Source organism: Rattus norvegicus, chromosome 3, assembly GCF_021556685.1.
Source record: "Rattus norvegicus strain SHRSP/BbbUtx chromosome 3, alternate assembly SHRSP_T2T, whole genome shotgun sequence".
Classification (NCBI taxonomy): Eukaryota; Metazoa; Chordata; class Mammalia; order Rodentia; family Muridae; genus Rattus; species Rattus norvegicus.
Genome location: NC_141536.1, coordinates 109,089,415 through 109,113,594, shown reverse-complemented (window position 1 = coordinate 109,113,594; position 24,180 = coordinate 109,089,415). Strand labels below are relative to the sequence as shown.

The following is a 24,180-nucleotide window of genomic DNA, read 5'->3' as shown; positions in this document are numbered from 1 at the left end:
AATGACATGTGTTGTTTTTTCTCCTGTAAGTGGGGTGGCATGTAGAATGCCAGAACATGTATCTATAGATACATGCACATACTGTAATTTTCCGAAAGTAGAATTATGAGTAACATCCATTTGTCAGATTTGCAATGGCTGTATTCCTCTCGGGTTGACCCCGATGTGAGGGACTGGGAGGAACTGGCAGCACTGTTGGCATTGGGTGACTATATCGCATGCCTCTTTTCTAGTTATAGAGAAGCGGCGGCGTAAAGTTTCCGAGGTAACATGGAAATTGCCATGAAAAGTTTTAGCGGCTTCTAGAGGAGAGGCCAGGTCCACAGCTATCATTTTTGTGGCTTTGTCAGCCAAATCATTCCCTGAACTCATTGGACCAGGGAGTCCAGAATGGGCCCGTATATGAGTAACATATACAGGGAATCTCCTATTTATTAAAATAATTTGGATTTTTTGGAAAATCTCTGCTACCTTGCTAGTTGTCTTAATTACGCCAGCGGTTTCAAGGATATTAACAGCATTGACCACATAGGAGGAATCTGAAACAATATTTAGAGGCATCTGGAATTTTTCAAGGACCTCCATGACCACTAGGCATTCCACCACTTGGGGTGAGGTTTCAAAATATTGTCGTGAGAACACTTGGGAATTTACCACATATGTTCCCACCCCTGTTTTTGACCCATCCGTATACACTGTTATCCCTTCTTTTAATGGTCTGTGGGATGTGACGCGGGGGAAAACAACAGGTTGTGATCTAGCAAAACATAATAGGGGGTGTTTAGGATAATGATTATCTATCTGTCCAGCAAAGGAAGTAACTAACACTACCCAAGCATTTGAGGTAGCAGCTAATGTTTGAACCTGAATGGCTGTATATGGTACTATCAAAGTTTTGGGTTCTTTCCCAAAATGAGTAATAGCTGCCTTCAACCCGTGGAGTGTAAGCTGAGCGACCGCATCGGGATACCAGTCAATAATCTTAGCAGGAGATGCATTGGGATGGATCCATAATAAAGGCCCATTCTGCCACAAGACAGCTGTTGGTAATTGCATAGTTTTGAAAACGCACAAATCAAAAGGATTGGTTTCATCAATGTGCTGCAATTGAGCATCCTGTAAGGCCTTTTCTACAACTTGTAAGGCCCGGTTTGCGGCTGGGGTCAATGCTCTCGGAGAGGAGATATGAGAGTCCCCTTCCAAAATATCAAATAAGGGCTTCAACTCAGCAGAGGAAATCTTTAAAAATGGTCTCAGCCAATTTATATCTCCCAATAACTTTTGGAAATCATTTAAGGTATGCAAATGATCTCTGCGAATCTCTAATTTCTGGGGAACTATTTTTTCAGGATAAATGACCGATCCCAGAAATGAGCCAATTTCTGCAATTTGAACCTTTTCTACAGCGACTTGTAGTCCCCATCGTCCCAATGTTTTGATTAAGATGGGATATGAGGTCTGTAAGGTTGTTAAATCTTTATCACATATTAAAATGTCATCCATGTAATGAGCCAGAAGCAAAGATGGAAATTGCTTCCTTATAGGTTCAAGGGCTCGTTGCACATATAGCTGACAAATAGTGGGGCTATTGGCCATGCCTTGAGGTAGGACCTTCCACTGAAATCTCTTATCAGGTTCAAGATGATTAGTAGCTGGTATAGTAAATGCAAACCTCTGTCTGTCCTGTGGACACAAGGGGATGGAAAAGAAACAATCCTTAATGTCTATAATTATTATCTTCCATTGCTTAGGTAAGGCAGAGAGTAAGGGTAGGCCTCGTTGGATCGAGCCAAATAAACACATCTGTGCATTAATGGCTCTCAAATCATGGAGAAGTCTCCATTTTCCTGATTTTTTTCTTTATCACAAAAATAGGAGTATTCCATGGTGAAATGGACGGTTCTAAATGACCAAGCTGCAATTGTTCATTAACCAATTTAGTGGCAGCTTCTAATTTTTCAGAGGATAGATGCCATTGAGGAACCCATATAGCTTCCTCTGTAAGCCAGGGTATGGGCATAGAACCCTCAATGGCACCTAGGAAAAACCCAGGCCTTGTTTATAGGGGTTTGTAACTGGTTCAATGGGTGTGAGACAGCCCTGTTCTAATCGCCCTAGGCCTTTCCCTTCCTTATAGCCCATCCTTGACATCATGTGGGCCACTTGTGGGGGGTATTCGTTAGATAAGGTTAGTCCCATGGTCTGCATAACATCTCTCCCCCAAAGATTAACAGGTAGGGGAAGTACATAGGGAACAAATTGTCCCTGTCGGCCATCGACAGTAGTCCAAGTTAGAGTGGCAGAGCTGATTTTAGGGCACGACTGGTAGCCTAAGCCTTGTAGCGAGTGAGAAGATCTTATGGTAGGCCATGATTGAGGCCACCATTTTGAGGAAATTATACTTTTATCAGCCCCAGTATCCAGAATGCCTTCAAATTTCTTTCCATTAATTTCTAAGCTCAATTTTGGGCGGTTGTTAAGATGAACCACCAAATATGCCAAATCATTACCCGTTGTCCCCATGGGCCCCTTGGTATCCTGTATTGTGGTTTGGGAGCACGGAAGGAGTAATAACTGTGCTATTCTATCTCCTTCACTTATGGAAAAAACCCCATCAGGACTTGAACAAAGAATCTGAATATCAAGAGAGTGCTGAGCTTCAACAAGGCCTGGATGGACTATCAGTCCTTGTAGGGCGAGAGATCCTCTCCCAAGGACAAGGCCTATCGTTCCTGGGGGCAAAGGCCCCACAGTCTGAGCAGGAATTGGCTGAATGCCCATCTGGGGCATTAGAAAGAAGTCGGAGGCGGCACACAGGTCCAATTTTGTGTCACCTCTTGGGGAGTCTCCTCTGTCAGGGTCATAGCTTTCTGAAAGCGGTTCCCATATCTTTGAGGGCCCTGGGACCGGGGACCCAACGATCTGTTTTTTGACATCTCATTAGGCTGAGCTTCCAAGGGAGGGAGTAGTTTTCCCTTAATATCCCTCACTGAGCGGCATTGGTCAGGCCTATGGTAGCCCTTGCCACATCGGGCACAGATAGTTGCAGGCCTCCTGTCTTCCTTGGTTATCCTACAGTCTCTTTTTAAATGGCCCATTTTTCCACATCTAAAACATGATCTTGTATCTGTCCCTTTAAGGGGGCGTTGCCGGGACTGGAGAATGGCGGCCGCCAAGCCTGCGTTAGTAAGAGGCCCGCCGAGTTCTCTGCAGACTCTGAGCCAGTCCTGTAATCTTTTGTTTTTTCTGGGTGCTATAGCCGCCCGGCATTCCTGGGTGGCTTGCTCGTAAACGAGCTGTTCTATGAGCGGTGCTGCTTGCTCCGCATCACCAAATATTCGTCCAGCAGTTTCTGTCATTCTGGCTACGAAGTCTGAGAACGGTTCCTGAGGTCCTCGGATGATAGGAGTAAGTTGATTATCGGCCCCGCCTTTCCTAGTGAGTGCCTTCCAGGCCTTAATGGCCGAGCTGGAGACTTGAGTATAAGCACCCCAATGGTAATTAGCTTGGTCTGCTGCGAAGCGACCCTGTCCTGTCAAGAGTTCAAACGTCCATTCTCGCTGCTCAGACATTAACGCCGCCGTGGCATTAGCTCTGGCCTGTGTTTGAGCCGCCTCATACCAAAGCGCTTTCCATTCCATATATTGGCCCATGTTCACAAGGGTCACTTTTGCAATCATCTGCCAATCGGCGGGTGTCAAATAATTTAGGGCCAGCCTTTCAAGAATGGTTAGGGTGAAATTGGCTGTAACTCCGTACTTTCTGACAGACTCCGCCAGCTCTTTTATTTGGTTATATTCGACTGGGGCATGAACCCGCTCACCCTCCTGCGTTTCAAAGACCGGGAACGTCAACTGCAGCTTCCTTCTCACCCTATCGGGGACTAAAGAGAATGCGCAAGAGCGCACCTCATACGGAGGGGGTGCGGTTGGCGACTGCCGCGGCAGAAGCTTTTTATTACCTTTCTTTTGTTCCTCGGGGTGATATTTCTCTTCCTCATATCTAGCTGCTTCCTCATCTAACTCGGCCTCCTCCTCTGAATCTAAGATTCCATTCTCAGAGCTATCAGAACTGTCGAGGTTCAGCGCTTCTAGCTCTTTCACAGGGTATATGCTGGCTCCCCCTCCTGGTTGCTGTGTAGAGAGGGAAGTGCCGGAATCTGAAAGCTTTAACACTCCCTTATCCGAGGACTTAATGGGAGGGCTCTTTTTCTTTCTCAGGACATCCTTTTTCTTACGCGCCTCTAATCTCTCACTACGTTCAGTTTCTGACATACTTTCTCGAAATATTTCAAGTGTGGTCTGCCCTCCTACAACTGCTGCCTTGCACACTTCATCTGCTAAGCAATTTTTGACTAGTTTCCATATGGCTTTAGTTCCTAGACGCAGATCTTTCTCCGCCAATTTTCTGTCTAGGTCCCTTCCAAGTTTGTCCCATGAGGCAATTGTAAACGAGCCTGAGCAGGCAAACCACGGAGCCACCCTGTCCACTTCTTTCACAAAGTTTTTAAGTGTTCTTCCTCCAATTTTAATGTCCCTCTGCTTTAGCACCGTTTCCAGAGCCGTGATCACAGACTGTGAGGATCCCATGAGGGACCAAGAATGCCCAGCGGCTTATCTACGTCTGTCTGACAAAGCGTGAGTAGAAACAGACACGCCGCTCTCTTATATACGGGAGTCTTACGCGCACTTCCCAGGCGGTGCTATCGCGTCCCTGCTCCCCAACAGTAAAGGGGAGCTGCGCGAAGCTCACTTATTTACGAGAGACTGAGACGCGCCTCCAGCTGCTGTCCTTTTAGCAGCGGAAACGGTGAAAACAGTACATAATAATAAGAAAGAGTAGAGTGGCTCCGAGAACAAATACCATAGCCTCAACAAATCCTTCCCAAGGCGGCAACAACCCCAGACCAAAATCCAAGAAAGGCATGCCTCTCTGAACGTATTTTTTTTTACCTGCAGTTCTGAATCCTCCTTGTCACCAAGGGGTCTCCGGAGGTGCTGATGAGGTCTTTTTCCCGGGTTTCTGGCACCAAATGTCCCACGCTACATCTTGCCAGCAAGAATGACGCAGGACACAAAGGATCCTTCTGTAGAAATAGCTTTAATGCATCTTGAGAGCGAGAGCACAAGCTTACAATACGGAGACCCTGAGTGAGGGAAAGACCATCCCTTATATAGGAAACTATCCTCGCCTCGGACGTGTCACTCTCTGGCTGGTCGCTGCCAGATGTGCCAGATGATGTACCACAGCATACGTGTCCCCCTGAGTGAGGAATTTACCAGACGCTTGCGTATTGCCCTTTTATTAGGTGCATCCTGCCGGATATCGGCGCCATCTTACAATGGAGAATGTGAGGACGGCCCTCCACAACTGAAAGCACCAGATACCTATGTCATAGAACATGGTAAAATAAAAATGGTGCACATTGAAGATTCACCCCTACTGTTTAGCGTTCATACTTCTGGAAGTTGTTATGCTTGCTACTGGTGGAGAAAAATCACCTAGCTATGAATCCTGCAGGCCACAGTAATGGTCTTCCTACAAGATATATGCACTGCTGTCATGGTGGTATGAATATTACAGGAGTAAAAACTCTTTAAGATAGATTTAAACCCAGCTCAATGAGCTAGAACCCATAACAGACACTTTTGATAAGGTCAAAAATCTAAGTTTGGATAGGAATGGTCTGCAGATGAAAACCTACCACTATTATTCTGCTAAATGAGCACAGCAGTAACATGATTCCTAGTGTTACATTGCTATACCCACATATCAGTGCAAGCTTCTTGTGGTAGATGGTTATTAGCACAGAGATCCACAACTGGTCCCTATGCAGAGAATAGGAGACAGAGTTAGTGGATGACTTCAGGGAAGCAGTGTTTTCTAGATACCACAGGGCATATGTGCATAAGAACTCACAGACTGTGACAGAATATACAGATTTGCCAAGCTCAAGTCAGACAAGATCCCATCATGGAAGATGAGACACAAAGTCCCATCCCTAAGCAAGAAACTATTCATAACTTTAGTCCTGAGTGAGAGAAATCTGTTTTCATGAATGGAGGGCAATGGGTATATCAGCAGTGCTCCAGGACAAGCCTTGTGCTTAGAGGTCGTCCACCAACATAAATTGGACTCCATGGGTTTATTTCATTTTGTTTTATTTTTTTAGAAAGGACAAGAAGTTGGTAAGGGAGAACTTTGGATGAGCTATGGAGGGGAAAGAATATGGTCAAAATATATCATGAAATTCTCAAACATAAATAAAATTATTGGTATTTTAGAAAGCCCATAAATGTATGCTTTATTTACCTGATGTAATTGTCATCTGAGGTTTACTGCCTCAGTCTGCTAACCTAGGCCTAGTTCTGGAAGCTTCTAACATCTGTACAATCTAATCTCAGCCAAGAATATTTTCAGCCTCTAAGACTTACTGCTGATTAAACTCACCCCTTTCTAGTTCTTTCTGAACTCTGACTGGCTGGTTCAACTGAGCTGTTCTGCCTCAAATTCTTCTCCAAGCTCTCTTTCCCTCCTTCCCTCCCTCCCTCCCTCCCTCCCTCCCTCCCTCCCTCCCTCCTTCTGTCTCCTGAATTGCTCTGCTTGGCTTTATACTGACTTTGGGCAATCTGTTCTAATCTTCTGGCTCCTCGTTCTATGTCTCATCTGTCTTCACCTGTGTCTAGCTTGATCTGTCTATGAAACCTGTCTCTGTACAACTGTCCCAGTAAAACTGTCTCCTTTTTCTCTCTGCTCTGCTCCCTCAAGTAACTCCTTTTCCTCTCTCTTCTTGGGAGAGTTAGACATGTCCTATTCTGTCAGATCTTTCCTGATTAGTTACTTTGTGTGCCCCTCAATTAGACATCACTTTCAAACTTGGGTTTGGGTGTTTCTTTATACAAACTAACTTTAGCTTCATTGTTTGGGATTAAAGGTGTGTGCTAAGGGTGTGTGTGTATTCGAGCCATGGCATTAAAGGCATGTGCTAAGGGCTGAGCCTCACCACAACTAGAAACAGTTTTTTTTTCAGTAAATAACATGATCTGGGGTTCACACTGTAATCAAATATCCTGCAACCAAAGTCCATTCCACTATGCTATCATCTGCCAGTCCATCTGCCTCAGCATGTTGGGAAACATGGTAAAACTCATAGGATCCATGAGCTCGAGTCCATTGAGTCAATCATTACCTTTTAATTATATCATGAATCAGCATTTTATGACCTTAGCCACTTGATTTTAGAAAAATGACAGCAAATATATATTTTAACATAGCAAATGAATTAGTGATCCACCTGCCTTTGTAAGCACAGACAATGATTTAGCTGAGTGATATTGAGCTCTGAGAACAACATTCTCACCATGACTGCACCTAAATTTGCTCTGTCCCAGGCTGACCTTGAACTCAGAAATCTACCTGCATTTGAACTTTTCTGATGAGCTGAGCTGGCTCATTACTGCAGCTGTCTTTGTTTTTTTAGATCCATGAAGCCCCTCATACAATTCATATTATGTTCTTATATTTGCATACTTGAGAAGTTGTATATTCTTTTGTTTATTTGTTTGTTTGTTTTTGAGAGTTTTATATTCATGAAATCAAGTTTTCAGAGTTCTTTCCCACAGTCTTAAGGGCTGTCTTGAAGGTCACAGAATTTACCATTTTGCTGAAGAGCATATTCTTGCCTCCTGGACACCTACTGTTTCTAAGTATCATGGAGTCATTAACTTTAACAGGGAAAGCATACCCCAAAAGAGGAGCATGAAAATATGTACATTATTATACAGACAACCCTTATGCGTAGCAGCCATCATTACTCATAGAGGCCCAAGCCCTGCTGGCTCTGCTGCAGAGAGGGAACTGTGTCTTGAAGGCCCTTCTGCAGCCATGCAGGCCTTGGCAGGCATCTATCAGTAAAATTTTTCGCCAAAATTCTAAGAACCCCCATTTGAATATACCTACAGGGTCCTACCAAGCACACTAAGCAACACGTCCATCTACCACAGATTCCTCAAGTATCATGCAGTCAGCTGGTCATACAGCACAATTGCCCCAGCATCCTGAATAGCAGTCTGGACCAGTAAAACAAAAAAACTCTTATTGCAGGTTCTACTTAAAACCAGCACCCTAGAAAAAGCAAGAAACTAATCATTTTTTACCAAAAGAAAGAGAAGACAAGCACACAAACATAATCTCACACCCAAATAAGAATATAACAGGAAGCAACAATCACTATTCGTTAATATCTCTCAACATCAGTGGACTCAATTCCCCAATAAAAAAACACAGATTAACAAACTAGACATGCAATTAGGACCCAACATTTTGCTGCCTACACGAAACATACCTCAGAGACAAAGACAGACACTACCTCAGAATAAAAGACTGGAAAACAATTTTCCAAGCAAATGGTCTGAAGAAGCAAGCTGGAGTAGCCATTCTAATATTGAATAAAATTGATTTTCAACCAAAAATCATCAAAAATGATAAGGAAGGACACTTTATATTCATCAAAGGAAAAATCAACCAAGATGAACTCTCAATCCAAAATATCTATGCTCCAAATACAAGAGCACCTACATACATAAAACAAACCTTACTAAAGCTCAAAGCACGTATTGCACCTCACACAATAATAGTAGGAGATTCCAACACCCCACTCTCATCAATGGACAGAACATGGAAACAGAAATTAAACAGAGACATAGAGAGACTAACAGAAGTCATGAACCAAATGGTCTTAACAGATATTTATAGAACATTCTATCCTAAAACAAAATAATATACCTTCTTCTCACCACTTCATGGTACTTTCTTCAAAATTGACCATATAATCAGTCATAAAACAGACATCAACAGATTCAGAAAGATAGAAATAATTGCATGTGTCCTATCAGACCTCCACAGGCTAAAGCTGGTCTTCAATAACAATAAGGGAAGAAACTCCATATATACATAGAAGTTGAACAATGCTCTACTCAATGATAACCTGGTCAAGGAAGAAATAAAGAAAGAAATTAAAGACTTCTTAGAATTTAATGAAAATGAAGGTACAACATACCCAAACTTATGGGACACAATGAAAGCTGTGCTAAGAGGAAAACTCATAGCTCTGAGTGCCTGCAGAAAGAAACAGGAGAGAGCATATATCAGCAGCTTGACAGCACACCTAAAAGGTCTAGAACAAAAAGAAGCAAATACACCCAGGAGGGTAGAATGCAGGAAATAATCAAACTCAGAGCTGAAATCAAACAAGTAGAAACAAAAAAGACTATACAAAGAATCAACAAAACCAAAAGCTGTTTCTTTGAGATAATCAACAAGATAGATAAACACTTAGCCAGACTAACAGGAGGACACAGAGAGTGTGTCCAAATTAACAAAATCAGAAATGAAAAAGGAGACATAACTACAGAATCAGAGGAAATTCAAAAAAGTCATCAGATCCTACTATAAAAGCCTATATTCAACAAAACTTGAAAATCAGGAGGAAATGCACAATTTCCAACAGATGCCAGGTACTGAAGTTAAGTCTGGAACAGATAAACCATTTAAACAACCCCATAACTCCTAAAGAAGTAGAAGCAGTCATTAAAAGTCTCCCAACCAAAAGGAGCCCAGGTCCAGACGGGTTTAGTGCAGAATTGGATCAGACCTTAATAGAAGACCTCATCCCAATACTATCCAAACTATTCCACAAAATTGAAACAGATGCAGCACTACCGAATTCCTTCCATGAAGCCACAATTACTCTTATACCTAAACCACACAAAGACCCAACAAAGAAGGAGAACTTGAAACCAATTTCCATTATGAATATCAATGCAAAAATACTCAATAAAATTCTTGCAAATCGAATCCAAGAACACATCAAAACATCATCCATCATGATCAAGTAGGCTTCATCCCAGGTATGCAGGGATGATTTAAATATATGAAAAATCATCAACATTATCCACTATATGACCAAACTGAATGATAAAAACCATATGATCATTTCATTAGATGCTGAGAAAGCATTTGGAAAATTCAACACCCCTTCATGATAAAAGTCCTGGAAAGAACAGGAATTCAAGGCCCATACATAGTAAAAGCCATGTACAGCAAACCAGTCGCTAATATTAAACTAAATGAAGAGAAATTTGAAGCAATCCCACTAAAATCAGGGACTAGACAAGGCTGCCCACTCTTGCCCTACTAATTCAATATAGTTCTCGAAGTCCTGGCCAGAGCAATTAGACAACAAAAGGAGATAAAAGGGATTCAGATTGGAAAGAAAGAAGTCAAAATATCACTATTTGCAGATGATATGATAGTATATTTAAGTGATTCCAAAAGTTCCACCGGAGTACTACAAAACCTGATAAACACCTTCAGCAAAGTGGCTGGGTATAAAATTAAATCAAATGAATCAGTAGCCTTCCTCTACACAAAAGAGAAACAAGCTGAGAAAGAAATAAGGAAAACTTCACTGATCCTGGCCCACAGCTCACTGCTCCCAAACCCCTTGGGAGAAAGAGCTCACCACCCGGACAGGTGGGCACTCCTGAGACTGCAGAGCGGGAGAGACCACCAATACTGCCCACCCCTGCCCACATCCCTGGCCCACAGGAAAGTATATACGGCCTCTGGGAACCAGAAGATAGGGGCACTACAGTGGCAGGTCCCCCACAGTCCAGACACAGCCCGGAACTGAAGGGACACTATCAACAGTCCTCTGTACCCAAATCCCATGGGAGGGAGAGCTAAGCCTTCAGAGGGAAAGACACGCCTGGGAAGCCAGAGAGACTACACTCTGCCCACATTTCTCACTCCAGAGGAAAACACCTAATGCCATCTGGGAACCCGGTGCAGGGGGGCTCCCAGAAAAGGCAGCGCAGGCCCTCCTGGATGCCGCCCTCACAGACAGCTCAAAAGCAGCCCCCCACAAGCAAACGTGAGCTGCAGGACCACATGTAAGACCAACTTTTCTGCTCCAAGCAACCTGCCTGGTGGACTCAGGACATAGGCCCACAGGAAAGCTGAACACCAGTAGACAGGAAAGACTACACGCCCGAAAGCAGAACACTCTGTTCCCATAACTGGCTGAAAGAAAACAGGAAAATAGGTCTACAGCACTCCTGACGCACAGACCTATAGGACAGTCTAGCCACTGTTAGAAATAGCAGAACAAGGTAACACCAGCGACAACCTGATGGTGAGAGGCAAGCACAGGAACCCAAGCAACAGAAACCAAGACTACATAGCATCATAGGAGAACAATTCTCCCACCAAAACAAACACTGAATATCCAAACACACCAGAAAAGCAAGATCTAGATTTTAAATCACATTTGATCATGATGCTGGAGGACTTCAAGAAAGACATGGAGAACTCCCTTAGAGAAACGCAGGAAAACATAAATAAACAAGGAGAAGCCTATAGAGAGGAATCACAAAAATCCCTGAAAGAATTTCAGGAAAACACAACCAAACAGTTGAAGGAATTAAAAATGGAAATAGAAGCAATAAAGAAAGGACACAGGGAAACAACTCTGGATATAGAAAACCAAAGGAAGAGAAAAGCAGCTGTACATACAAGCATCACCAACAGAATACAAGAGATACGAGAGATAATCTCAGAGGCAGAAGATTCCATAGAAATCATCGACACAACTATCAAAGATAATGTAAGAAAAAGCTACTGGTCCAAAACATACAGGAAATCCAGGACTCAATGAGAAGATTAAACCTAAGGATAATAGGTATAGAAGAGAGTGAAGACTCCCAGCTTAAAGGACCAGTAAATATCTTCCACAAAAGCATAGAAGAAATTTTCCCTAACCAAAAAGAAAGAGATGCTCATAAACATACAAGAAACTTACAGAACTCCAAATAGATTGGACCAGAAAAGAAACTCCTCCTGTCACATAATAGTCAAACACCAAATGCACAAAATAAAGAAAGAATATTAAAAGCAGTAAGGGAAAAGGGTCAAGTAACATATAAAGTCAGACCTATCAGAATCCCACCAGACTTTTCGCCAGAGACTACGAAAGCCAAAAGATCCTGGACAGATGTCATACACAGGCTAAGAGAACACAAATACCAGCCCAGGTTACTGTATCCTGCAAAACTCTCAATCAACATAGATGGAGAAACCAAGATATTCCATGACAAAACCAAATTTACACAATATCTTTCTACAAATAGAGCACTACAAAGGATAATAAATGGTAAAGCCCAACATAAGGAGGCAAGCTACACCCTATAAAAAGCAAGAAACTAATTGTCTTGGCAACAAAACAAAGAGAGGGAATGCACACAAACATAATCTCACATGCAAATATGAATATAACAGGAAGCAATGATCATTGTTCCTTAATATATCTCAATACCAATGGTCTCAACTCCCCAATAAAAAGACATAGATTAACAAACTGGATACACAATGAGTACCCTGCATTCTACTGCCTACAGGAAACACACCTCAGAGACAAAGACAGACACTACCACAGAGTGAAAGGCTGGAAAACCACTTTCCAAGCAATTGGTCTGAAGAAGAAAGCTGGAGTAGTCATTCTAATATCGAATAAAATCAATTTTCAACTAAAAGTCATCAAAAAAGATATGGAAGGACACTTCATATTCATCAAAGGGAAAATCCACCAAGATGAACTCTCAATCCTAAATATCTATGCCCCAAATACAAGGGCACCTACATCCATAAACCAAACCTTACTAACGCTCAAAGTACACATTGCATCTCACACAATAAGAGTAGGAGATTTCAACACCCCACTCTCATCAATGGACAGATCATGGAAACAGAAATTAAACAGATACATAGACAGACTAACAGAAGTCATGAACCAAATGTACTTGAAAGATATTTATAGAACATTCTATCTGAAAGCAATATATATATATATTCTTCTCACCACCTCATGGTACTTTCTCCAAAATTGACCTAAAACAAACATCAACAGATACAGAAAGATAGAAATACTCACATGTGTCCTATCAGACTACCATGGCCTAGAGCTGGTCTTCAATAACAATAAGGAAAGAACCTCCATATATACATGGAAGTTGAACAATGCTCTACAATGATAACCTGGTCAAGGAAGAAATAAAGAAAGAAATTAAAGACTTCTTAGAATTTAATAAAAATGAAAGTACAACATACCCAAACTTATGGGACACAATGAAAGCTGTGCTAAGAGGAAAATTCATAGCTCTGAGTGCCTGCAAAAAGAAACAGGAGAGAGCATGTGTCAGCAGCTTGACAGCACACCTAAAAGCTATAGAACAAAAAGAAGCAAATACACCCAGGAGGAGTAGAAGGCAGGAAATAATTAAACTCAGAGCTGAAATCAACCAAGTAGAAACTAAAAGGACCATAGAAAGAATCAACAGAACCAAAAGTTGGTTCTTGAGATAATCAACAAGATAGATAAACACTTAGCCAGACTAACAAGAGGACACAAAGAATGTGTCCAAATTAACAAAATCAGAAATGAAAAGGGAGACATAACTACAGAATCAGAGGAAATTCAAAAAATCAACAGATCCTACTGCAAAAGCCTATATGCAACAAAACTTGAAAATCTGCAGAAAATGGATAATTTCCTAGACAGATACCAGGTACCGAAGTCAAATCAGGAACAGATGAACCATTTAAACAACCCCATAACTCCTAATGAAATAAAAGCAGTCATTAAATGTCTTCCAACGAAAAAGAGCCCAGGTCCAGACAGGTTCAGTGCAGAATTCTATCAGACCTTCATAGAAGACCTCATACCAATACTATCCAAACTATTCCACAAAATTGAAACAGATGGAGCACTACCGAATTCCTTCCATGAAGCCACAATTACGCTTATACCTAAACCACACAAAGACCCAACAAAGAAACAGACTTCAGACCAGTTTCCCTTATGAATATCGACGCAAAAATACTCAATAAAATTCTGACAAACCGAATCTAAGAGCACATCAAAACAATCATCCACCATGATCAAGTAGGCTTCATCCCAGGCATGCAGTGATGGTTTAATATACAGAAAACCATCAACATAATCCATTATATAAACAAACTGAAAGAACAAAACCACATGATCATTTCATTAGATGCTGAGAAAGCATTTGACAAAATTCAACACCCCTTCATGATAAAAGTCCTGGAAAGAATAGGAATTCAAGCCCATTCCTACACAAATAAAAGCCATATACAGCAAACCAGTAGCTAACATTAAACTAAATGGAGAGAAACTTGAAGCAATCCCACTAAAATCAGGGACTAGACAAAGCTGCCCACTCTCTCTCTACTAATTCAATATAGTTCTTGAAGATCTAGCCAGAGCAATCAGACAATAAAAGGAGATCAAGGGGATGCAGATTGGAAAAGAAGAAGTGAAAATATCACTATTTGCAGATGATATGATAGTATATTTAAGTGATCCCAAAAGTTCCACCAGAGAACTACTAAAGCTCATAAACAACTTCAGCAAAGTGGCTGGGTATAAAATTAACTCAAATAAATCAGTAGCCTTCCTCTACACAAAAGAGAAACAAGCTGAGAAAGAAATTAGGGAAACGACACCTATCATTATAGTCCCAAATAATATAAAATACCTCGGTGTGGCTTTAACCAAGCAAGTAAAAGTTCTGTACAATAAGAATTTCAAGCCTCTGAAGAGAGAAATTGAAGAAGATCTGAGAAGATGGAAAGATCTCCCATGCTCATGGATTGGCAGGATTAATATAGTAAAAATGGCCATTTTACCAAAAGCGATCTACAGATTCAATGCAATCCCCATCAAAATACCAATCCAATTCTTCAAAGAGTTAGACAGAACAATTTGCAAATTCATCTGGAATAACAAAAAACCCAGGATAGCTAAAACTATCCTCAACTATAAAAGGACTTCAGGGGGAATCACTATCCCTGAACTCAAGCAGTATTACAGAGCAATAGTGATAAAAAAAAACTGCATGGTATTGATACAGAGACAGACAGATAGACCAGTGGAATAGAATTGAAGACCCAGAAATGAACCCACACACCTATGGGCACTTGATTTTTGACAAAGGAACCAAAACCATCAAATGGAAAAAAGATAGCATTTTCAGCAAATGGTGCTAGTTCAACTGGAGGTCAACATGTAGAAGAACGAAGATGGATCCATGCTTATCACCCTGTGCACAGCTTAAGTCCAAATGGATCAAGGACCTCCACATCAAACCAGACACACTCAAACTAATAGAAGAAAAATTGGGGAAGCATCTGGAACACATGGGCACTGGAAAAAATTTCCTGAACAAAAGACCAATGGCTTATGCTCTAAGATGAAGAATCGACAAATGGGATCTCATAAAACTGCAAAGCTTCTGTAAGGCAAAGGACACTGTGGTTAGGACAAAACGGCAACCAACAGATTGGGAAAAGATCTTTACTAATCCTACAACAGATAGAGGGCTTATATCCAAAATATATGAAGAACACAAGAAGTTAGACTGCAGGGAGACAAATAACCCTATTAAAAAATGGGGTTCAGAGCTAAACAAAGAATTTGCAGCTGAGGAATGCCAAATGGCTGAGAAACACTTAAAGAAATGTTCAACATCTTTAGTCATAAGGGAAATGCAAATCAAAACACCTCTGAGATTCCACCTCACACCAGTCAGAATTGCTAAGATCAAAAATCCAGGTGACAGCAGACGCTGGCAAGGATGTGGAGAAAGAGGTATACTTCTCCATTGCCGGTGGGATTACAGACAGGTACAACCCTTCTGGAAATCAGTCTGGAGGTTCCTCAGAAAATTGGACATTGAACTACCTAAGGACCCAGGTATACCTCTCTTGGGCATATACCCAAAAGATGCTCCAACAAATAACAAATAAACATGCTCCGCTATGTTCATAGCAGGCTTATTTATAATAGTCAGAAGCTGGAAGGTACCTAGATACCCTTCAACAGAGGAATGGACACAGAAAATATGGTACATCTACACAGTGGAATACTCCTCTGCTATCAAAAACAATGACTTTATGAAATTTATAGGCAAATGGATGGAAATGGAAAATATCTTCCTGAGTGAGGTAACCCAATCACAGAACAACACAGAAGGTATGCATTCATTGATAAGTGGATATTAGCCCAAATGCTTGAATCACCCTAGATGCACAGAAAACATGAAACTCAAGAAGGATGACCAAAATGTGAATGCTTCACTCCTTTTTTAAAAGGAGAACAAGAATACGCTTGACAGGGAATAGGGAGGCAAAGTTTAGAACAGAGGGAGAAGGAACACCCATTCAGAGCCTGCCCCACATGTGGCCCATACATATACAGCCACCAAACTAGATAAGATGGATGAAGCAAAGAAGTGCAGGCAGACAGGAGTCGGATGTAGATCTCTCCTGACAGACACCAGAATACAGCAAATACATAGGCGAATGCCAACAGCAAACCACTGAACTGATAAGGGGACCCCCGTTGAAGGAATCAGAGATAGGACTGGAAGAGCTTGAAAGGGCTCGAGACCCTATATGAACAACAATGCCAACCAACCAGAGCTTCCAGGGACTAAGCCACTATCCAAAGACTATACATGGACTGACCCTGGGCTCCAACTGCATGGGTAGCAGTGAATAGCCTAGTAAGGGCAGCAGTGGAAGGGGAAGCCCTGGGTCCTGCCAAGACTGAGCCCACAGTGAACGTGACTGTTGGGGAGAGGGCAGAAATGGGGGGAAGAGGGAGATGGGAACACCCATATAGAAGGGGAGGGTGAGGGACTGGGGGATGTTGGCCTAGAAACCAGGAACGGGCCTAACAATTGAAATGTGTACATTGAATACCCAATATAATAAATATGGAGAAGGAAAACAGACCAATAGCTTTTTGAGACACTTGGTATATGTGTTGGAGTGACATGGCCAACTGAGGAAATAGGCTGCCTACAAATCCAAAAGGGCAAATAGGCAGCATGCTTCTTTGTACGTGGTAGGAAGGGCGAAATCCCACAATTCACATTCACCTTCTAAGAAAAATCTCTGTCCATCCCATACCACTGGGCTCCTAGAAATTACACTGATGTAGAATATCCTTTCATTTTGTCCAGGTTCTTTCCCATCATCTGATAGACATATACTTTACAAACAAGTCTAAATTGAGGTCTTCTTGCTCTCATAGTCCAATAGATCTAATGTCCTCAATAAAATAGACCAGTGTGACCACTGTGGAAGATTCTAGTGATCAAGATTATTGCAAACTAAGTTAGGACACTGGGGAAAAGAATTAGTGAACTCTCATAGTAAAAAGTTTCAAGGAAATAAAAGCACTTGCCAGGTCAATGTTTTCATACTAGGTACCAGGAGGTATGCTAGTCTACTGAGAGAAAGAAGCCATGTCTGGTACAGCAGTGGCAATTGGAGTCACTGCTTAATTACGTTTGTGATGGACAACTGTCATTCTCTATGATCTCTGTGTCTTTTGCACAGGCCAGTAGGAGATGAGGTGGGAGCCATTGCTCTGCATCTTTCAATTCCTTGATGATGGGACAAACTTCTGTAATCCTCTGAGCCTTGCACACCAGTTTTGACTCAGCATTTTCCCTGACAGGGGCAGCTCTATTCACTTGCATTTGGCCTTGCCAACCAGGTTACCAATATGGGGAATCTGTCAATACTTAAATGTATCTATCCCAATTAGGCATTCTAGGACTAGAAAATAATAAAAAAAAGTGAGTATAACACACCACTGGACCCAGTGTGAGTCACACTTTGGCTAAAACTCTATCAATGGCCTGACTCCCATAAGCCTCTTCTTTGACTCTGAGCAAAATGCAGTCTGCCATCTTCTGAAATCAATGTCAATTCAGAGCAGTGTCTCTTGGGCCAGACGAAGTTTGATCACCTTCTTTACTCCAATGTGACTTTAACCTCACAAAAAATTCTAGGTTCCTGAGGGAAGGAGAAAAAGTCACAGGGAAACTTTCTGGCATTATAGTAGGTTCTGCCTCAAGGAGACCTGGCCTCCCATTGATCTGAGGGGATCTATGTCTGTAACTGACTCCAGATTGGAAATTAGTTAAGGGGACCTTGATTCTCTATTATAATAATTCGATGTAACTTTTCTTTCCACTCTTTGAAGTTCCTTTGCTTATAGAGATCAAACAAAATATAGTTGACACCATGTCTATTTTACTTCTGGGGACACCATGATTATTAGGGAGTTCTAAAGTTTTTGTGAGTCAAGCCATTACTGTGTTGTTTTGGGAAGTACTCTCAACCTTGGATAATTGCCGCATAGACCTTGCTTCTCCCTGAACAGTTAAGATGGGAGGTTGTGTCAGATACACTTGACTATGAATCAGAAAATTAACTTTGGGGCATATGAACCAGGGATTGCCCATTGGACTTGGATTGCACAAACCGTCCCCCTACAAACAGGAAAAAGAATTAACCACAATCTGGAAGTAAAAGTCACTAAAGAATGTGTATGGCCTGGATCCCACGAAATCCACAGGTGTCAGATCCCCCCTGGAACTGGAATTATAGATGGTTGTGAACTGTGATATGGGAGCTGGGAACAGAACGTAGGTCCTCTGGAAGACAGCCAGTGCTCTTGACCACTGAACAGTCAGTCTCTCCAGTCCCCTTCTTTCTTTTATCTGGGATGCTACTGGAAAGGGCTGTCGACATTAACAATGGGTCTTCCCACTTCTAACAATCTGGTCAAGAAAGTTCCTCACAGGTGTGTCTACCTACCTTCTTGCCTCCAAAACTAAAGTTGATTTCATAACCAGTCAAGTTGACAACCAAAATTAACCATCAGAAGTCTGCCCCTTGGCAACTTGGTATCCATTCACCTATCTTTATGTCATGCTTAATTCCCAAATAAAAACAACATCAAAACCATAATACTGCCCAGCATGATATAACTGTCCCACATTAAAACCATAAGCACATTTTTTCCTTCCACAATAAGAGGCAAACTTGCTTGGGGAACATTTAGTTTCTTGGTGTCCCATAGCCTGAATATGATAATACATATTTGCAACACTTAACTGTCGTAGACCACCTAGGGGAGTGTGTCAGCAGAGGACCAAGGCTTGGATTTCAGGTAGAGAACAGATTCGGCGTGACAGACAGACACAAACTCGAGGTGTGTGCTGCTGTAAAAAGCTTTACTTCTTGACATAGATTTAAGCAGTTAGAACAGGTACATCATAATAGGCAGTCATCCAGTTCTATTCATTACCCCACCAATGTCCCTTGCAAGGAGGAAAGCTGAACGTACAGTCTAGGAAACAATTTTCAGCCTCAAACAATAGTTTAGAAAACTGTAGTTATACTGCCAGACTTGTGAGTACCAGGTATGTGTTCATCATTTACCTTTGTTTTAATAAAGTTTAAACTCTATATTTATGGTCCCTCAGATTAATAAGGAAACTTTTGTAACCATAGTTAACTCTTGATAAGTTTATTCAACTTGTTGGAACTTGTCTATGATCTTCTTAAAAGAATTATTACTATTTTGAATCATGCTAAACAAAACTTTTCCAAAAGGGGGGAAAGGCTTTTCTGGAACAGTCATGTTGTTAGTAACTGTAATTAATTTCTCTCCTATTTACTGGGAGATAATGGATATAGCAGTTGTATTCATCGCAGCCCTTAAGTTTATCAGGATCATGAAGATGTGAGACGTTTTCGTCTCTGAATTTTCAGTTCCTGAGACATCTAAAGGTACATAACCATCTTCCCACACTTCTATATTCTTAAAATTAGATATTGCTGACAGGCTTAAAGTTGCTAAAATCACCAAGGCTAGAACACAGAAGGCACCTCCACTGCAAGCATAGACCCCAGTCATCATCTTTTTGTAGGGAGACACCAGGGACCTCCAGGAGGCCAAGCCATTCCAGGCACAGGCCTCTGTTCTGGATAGAAACGAAGCACAAGAGATTCAGGTCACACAGACTCCACTGGAGTGGGTGTGGCACTTAATCACTGATATTACCTCAATGTTACAGTAAATGGTAAAAAAAAGGGGGGGTGCTGGAGAGATGGTTCAGTTTGCAAGAGCATTTGCTGCTCTTGAAGAGGACAAGAGTTCGATCTCAAGCATCAACATCCATTGGCTAACAATCACCTGTAACCCCAGCTCCAGTAGATCTTAGTTAGGGTTTTACTGCTGTGAACAGACACCATGATCAAGGCAAGTCTTAAAAAGGACAACATTTAATTGAGGCTGAATTAAAGACTCAGAGGTCCAGTCCATTATCATCAAGGTGGGAAACTGGCAGCATCTAGGCAGACATGGTGCTGGCAGAGCTGAAAGTTCTACATCTTCATCTGAAGGCGGCTAGTGGGAGACTCACTTCCAGGCAGCTAAGATTTTGATCTTAAGCCCATGCCCATGGAGACACACATACTCCAACAAGGGTACACTTCCTAATAGTGCCATTCCCTGGGCCAAACATATACAAACCATCACATCCAGTGTGCACTTTTGGCTTCTTTGTCAAAAATCAGGTGTCTGTTGTAGTGTATTTGACCACACTATGAAACCTGAGATCTTATTGTTTACTGGAATAAAGAATAATTTTCTTTCTAGTTGGGGTGTGGCTTAGCCCTAGCACACATTCTTTTTTTTTTTTGAGAATACTTTATTAGTTTTTGTAATCAAACCCACGTAGATAAGACCTTACATATTTAATACAGTGCGTTACCCCTGTACAAATGGAAAAAACTTAAGTTCAACATTTCTAGACCAATATGGCTGTTAATTTCTGTACAGTGCCAACTCAACACAGTAAATGGGGATACTTTTTTCCAAAGTTGACAGCACAGCTAAAGTTTCCAAAATTCAAATTATATATCTGTATATATATTTATATTTATATAAAAAGACCAATAATAGCAGTGTGTTATGCATCAACAGCAGCAACAGCTTTTCCAGGTTCTGCAGTAATCTGAACAAAACTGTAGAGACATCCAGCACACTCCATTAAAAAAAAAAGTAAAAAAAACAAAACCCCAGAAAACAGCACAGTTCTGTTACTCTTGTGGTACCTGGCACCATTTTTTTTAATTAGCTTCTCAATCATCATCTGGAAAGAAAACATTCTGAGCAACATCATTAAAAACAGCTCTGATAAAGCACGGTCACTACTACGTATCATAAAGCAGGTACAAGCTATTTTACATCCACAGAGGTATGATACAGTACTGTCCTACATCTATAATACTAGAGGATACAATTTAAAAGGCATTATTTGAGACTTGATTCTACTTTTCCAGCAGAGGGCCCAAAGGATGGTGTGACACAGCTTTGTAAAGAAACATACTCTAGACAGGATTTCCTTTCACTAGTGGCACAGTTCTAAGGATTCATTCTCTCCATGAATGTCAGCTAAAACCGTTATTAAAAAAATGAAATATCCCTAAAACAAAACCGTATAACCACCGGATTCACATGAAGATGACCTAGTGGAGACAAGCTGGACCTCACCTCACCAACAAGCTATCAAATCTGTTATGTCTAAACAGTGAGACCTCCAAGGAAGGAGATGCCAAGTAGTGCTTCAAAGCTTCGGACCACAATCAAACACAGCATCATTTTCAACAGAAGCAGAAGCCCATCCGAACATGCTCAAGGATGCTGACATCAACATTCAACCATCTGCTCACTCATCCAGGAAGAAGGGGAGATCAGCCACCACTGCACTCCATTGTGTTCAACCAAATCACCACGTCACAAAAATAGCAAGCTGCCACAACAAAAAACAAGGCTCCTCTATCCAGCACCAGACAGCATCACTTCACCTTCAAGCCCAGAAATTGCACACTTGTATATAAACCAACCGAAGATGAGGATTGAGAGTTCATCTTGGTGGATTTTTCCTTTGATGAATAGGAAGTGTCCTTCCCTATCTTTTTTTTTTGATGACTTTTAATTGAAAATTGATTTTATTTGATATTAGAATGGCTACTCCAGCTTGCTTCTTCTGACCATTTGCTTGGAAAGTTGTTTTCCAGCCTTTCACTCTGAGGTAGTGTCTGTCTTTGTCTCTGAGGTGTGTTTCCTGTAGGCAGCAGAATGCAGGGTCCTCATTGCGTATCCAGTTTGTTAATCTATGTCTTTTTATTGGGGAGTTGAGGCCATTGATGTTGAGAGATATTAAGGAATAGTGATTATTGCTTCCTGTTATATTCATATTTGGATGTGAGGTTATGTTTGTGTGCTTTTCTTCTCTTTGTTTTGTTGCCAAGACGATTAGTTTCTTGCTTCTTCTAGGGTATAGCTTGCCTCCTTATGTTGGGCTTTACCCTTTATTATCCTTTGTAGTCCTAGCACACATTCTTAACCCAAGAGCATTCTGATTGTACATTGTAAACAGGATTAATTTAATCAAGAGGGAAAATAAACAACCAGGTGACAGGTATTGAACATAGGAAAAAAATATAAAAATTAAGAAAACGTCAGGAGGATAGATAGAGAGACACACAGGAAGTAGAAGGGAGGGACATTCAGTTTGTGGGGTTTTAGGAAGGGATGGAGAAGGAGAACTGGATTTTTGGTATGTGGCCTCAGGAGGAACGTCAGTTAGGTGCTTTCTTTGCCTCTCTGGGCTAGCAGATTTCCATCTGACTCCCAGTCATTATTGGTAAAATTGAACAATTGAGATTTAAATCAACAGATTTTAATTCAAATTTAAAACAGCAGCCTGTAGTTGTGTGAACTTATGTTCAGGATTTCAATTCTATTCCATTGGTTAATATATCTGTTTTCATATTAATAACATGCTATTTTTTTTATTAACCATAGCCTTGTAGTACAGCTTAAAATGAAGAATGGCGGTACATTCAGTAATTCTTATATTGTTCAAGAATATTTTAGCTATCTTGGGGTTTTGGTGTTTCCATGAAAACTATTATTTTTCAATTATTTCAAAGAATTTGTTAGACTTTTATGGGAAATGCATTGGATCTGAGATTACTGTAAACATCAAGAAAACAACGCACTTTAAAAATGGAACATAAAGGCCTGGAGAAAAGACTCAGAGGTTAAGAGCCATGGCTGCTCTTACAAAAGACACAGGTTCTGATCCCACATCCACATTAAGGTTCACAGTCATCTCTAACTCCAACCCCAGGAAATCCAATGCCTCTATCTGGCATTCACAAGCACTGCATGCAAGTGGTACACAGATATACGTGGACAATGAATTTTCCACACACATTTTAAAAAATTATGTTTTCTTCCATACATGGATGCTAGCTTTTATACTTTAGATGTGTGTATCTCATTAGTAAAGTATCAGGGAAAGGGGAATCCCCCAAAAAGAAAGCACTGATGTTTGCTTAATATATGCATCTCTTTACTCAAGCATATCCTGAACAAAATTGGGACAGGAACACTCATGGCAATAATAATCCTCATTTCTATAGCAGATCTTGGAGCCTTAGCTGGAGTTGTAACTATCTTCTATACACATTCCCTCGTTCCTCCACCCTCAGCAAGCACCTCAGGGACTCTTGGTCCTTTACCTGGAGGAGTAACCGATGCCTTCACTCTTGAAGGGTATCAGTTATGTATCATCCTTCCTAAGTTGAGTTGTTGTAGTTTCCCATTGGCTTTAATCACAATCCACTCCTCTACTTCCAAGTCTCAATTTTATTTTAACAACCCAGTGGATTTCTTTATAGGGTCTTGAGCACCTTGCCAATCACTATACCTGAGAAAGAGGTCAACCACCAACTGACATAGATTAATCCTCAGAAAGGGGTGGGACTCCAGAATTCTCTCTCATTCCCTAAACAGAATATCGACAGTACAGGACTAATGATGTGCACGTTTTGCTAAGTAATCATAGTTGCTGTGAGTTCCTGAGTGCAACAATTATATCATGCTCAGAAGTCACCACCATGGGGTTGGGGATTTAGCTCAGTGGTAGAGCGCTTGCCTAGGAAGCGCAAGGCCCTGGGTTCGATCCCCAGCTCCGAAAAAAAGAACCAAAAAAAAAAAAAAAAGAAGTCACCACCATAACACCATCGACAACTCCTTTCCTCCAACTCATAGATTCATCCCCGCCCTCTTTCTGTGGTACTCAGAAGTCTTATATGTGACTAAACAGATATCTCATTTATTATCAGTGGTCATTTGCTCTGAGTACTTTGACCAGTTGTATTTCT

General features: G+C 41.2%; 1 long non-coding RNA gene across 1 annotated transcript; it reads left to right on the top strand.

Annotated features, from left to right (window-relative positions):
• Positions 1–3,148: 3,148 nt before the first annotated feature.
• LOC148006532 (uncharacterized) lies at positions 3,149–7,006 on the top strand. The gene is made up of 3 exons (XR_015683749.1): positions 3,149–3,408; positions 4,548–4,637; positions 4,959–7,006. It is a non-coding gene; the product is annotated as an uncharacterized LOC148006532 (long non-coding RNA).
• Positions 7,007–24,180: the final 17,174 nt, after the last annotated feature.